A 2,500-nucleotide genomic window follows, 5' to 3' on the forward strand; every position below is an offset into this window, starting at 1 on the left:
TTACACTGCACCTTAACCTAAGTTACACTGCACCTTAACCTAACTTACACTGCACCTTAACCTAACTTACACTGCACCTTAACCTAACTTACACTGCACCTTAACCTAACTTACACTGCACCTTAACCTAACTTACACTGCACCTTAACCTAACTTACACTGCACCTTAACCTAACTTACACTGCACCTTAACCTAACTTACACTGCACCTTAACTGTCACATGTAACGTCACAGGAATGTAGCTTTGCCTAACAGCAACCCTCTGAACATAGTTCACTGCTTGGATCCTCTGGTGTCATGTGTATTTCTTGATGCCATGGTGCGTACCCTCACATAAAGGTCTTTCGAGTGTTGCGTACTTTCTACACAGTCCCGCTAACCACTGGAAGGGTGTACCGCTACAGAACGAATATCGCCCTCCCCTCCTGCCCTTCCAAGCTGGTCGGTCAGGCGTTTGTTTGTGAAATGAGCCTTGCAGCTGTTCAGTTGCATTCGGTTGTCGATGCAGTCAGTGTACGTTGTGGTACGGCCTGTGTGGACTGTCCGCTGATGTACGCGTAACCCACACTGATCATCCGTCGTTACGTACTGAGTGACATAATGTGGCACATGCTTGACCGTACACCGGCTGCGCCCTACAATGGCGAATCATAAGGGCCATATGTTGTGCACGATGCTACTTGTCTCGTCTCCCCATTACAGCGAGATTGCACTGTTGTACGCCGTACAGACATGTGGTAAGTAGGTACGGACGAAAGTATTGCATGTTGGCCCCCCGCCCCCCCCCCTCCTCCCTCTGCCGGGAATCAGCGTGAGCCGTCTGTTGATGTAGCGACGAGGGTTTTCCTATTTAATCGTATTGCCCCACACAACATGATAGCACGGTGGACCGCGTTCCACATCTGCGACATGCTACAGAGGCCGGTTGACAGTCGACCGCGCAAGGGACATTGCACACGTGCGCGGACCATCTTCCACGTGTTCTCTCGTGTACATGCCGCAGTGTGTATGTGGGCTGATGTAGCGTGTCGTGACACATAACATGCAGGCATGCCAGAATCGTAGATTTCGCAAATGTAGATTGACGTATACGTTTGCTGCCAAAGATCCGCAAATGAACTGGAAATCAGTTGTTGAGCGGTTGTTCGCGCTGCAGGTGCATCGGTGATAGCGACGATCGGTACATCTGTGAACCGGTTGTTTCGGCGGTACCCGCCATGCCCCCGAACCTGAGTTGGCCATGTGGGTATGAAGCGATACGAGGCTGTGGCTTGGCGGGACAGTCCCCGGCCGGTGAGGGGGGGCCGCCCGGCGTGCTGGCCGCGCGCTGCGTGAGCGCACGCACTACAGCCGGCTGGTGGGGGGCGCCCAGTGGCAGGAGCGCCGGCCGACGGGCCCGGCTGGCGTCCCAGCTATGCGCCGGCGCACCCTGCGCGCGGCGCCAGGCTGCCAAAGTGGGTTCTGCCGAGCCCGGTGCGAAGCGCGGTGGACATCTGCAGTGTGCTGGTCCGATTGCGGACTGTGTGCGTTGAGGATGCGCCGCCGCCCGGCACTCGGCGTCGCGACGCCGTCTGCTGCTCCGGCTCGCCCCCCAGCGGTTCTCGCAGGTGGTTTGTATCGCAGCTCTGCGGACGTGTTGGCGCGTGCGCTGTGCTGGGAGAGTTCGCTTCTGCACCCAAGTGGGGGCTTTGCCCTTCTGTGGCGCTGGCGTTGGAGCTGCCGGTCACCGTAGGTGGCGCGTGTTGTTTCCCGCCGGCAATGCCACGACAGCACGCTCCCGGGCCTCTGTCGGCAGCGGCAAGCTCAGTTGGGAGCACGGGTGTTCGCACTGAAAGCGTCTACTCGCCTATCTCCGGGCGATTGCGCCTCTCTCGAACCCGACCAAGTACTTAGGACGGCGCTGCGCGCCGCCGGGACCTGAGAGGGTTTCGAGGTGTATTCGTGCAGGGGAGCTCAGCCTCCTCCTGTTTGCAGAATAATTGAGCGGAGACGCTTGCGTGTTCGCGCGGGCCCTCGGGACACACTCCCGGGCGCCGGCTGCTCAGCTCTCGTTGACGCAGCTCCCTGGTTGATCCTGCCAGTAGTCCATATGCTTGTCTCAAAGATTAAGCCATGCATGTCTCAGTACAAGCCGCATTAAGGTGAAACCGCGAATGGCTCATTAAATCAGTTATGGTTCCTTAGATCGTACCCACGTTACTTGGATAACTGTGGTAATTCTAGAGCTAATACATGCAAACAGAGTCCCGACCAGAGATGGAAGGGACGCTTTTATTAGATCAAAACCAATCGGATTGGCTCGTCTGGTCCGTTTGCCTTGGTGACTCTGAATAACTTTGGGCTGATCGCACGGTCCTCAGTACCGCGACGCATTCTTTCAAATGTCTGCCTTATCACTGTCGATGGTAGGTTCTGCGCCTACCATGGTTGTAACGGGTACGGGAATCAGGGTTCGATTCCGGAGAGGGAGCCTGAGAAACGGCTACCACATCCAAGGAA

General features: G+C 56.4%; 1 non-coding gene across 1 annotated transcript in view; it reads left to right on the plus strand.

The window, feature by feature from the left end:
- Positions 1–2,062: 2,062 nt before the first annotated feature.
- The window catches only part of LOC126320742 (small subunit ribosomal RNA), a 1,894-nt gene continuing 1,456 nt past the window's right edge, over positions 2,063–2,500 (plus strand). Inside the window, exon 1 of the ribosomal RNA XR_007558235.1 lies at positions 2,063–2,500. This exon is cut by the window's right edge and continues 1,456 nt beyond it. This is a non-coding gene — a ribosomal RNA (small subunit ribosomal RNA).

Source organism: Schistocerca gregaria, unplaced genomic scaffold (genome assembly GCF_023897955.1).
Source record: "Schistocerca gregaria isolate iqSchGreg1 unplaced genomic scaffold, iqSchGreg1.2 ptg000742l, whole genome shotgun sequence".
NCBI classification, from domain to species: Eukaryota; Metazoa; Arthropoda; class Insecta; order Orthoptera; family Acrididae; genus Schistocerca; species Schistocerca gregaria.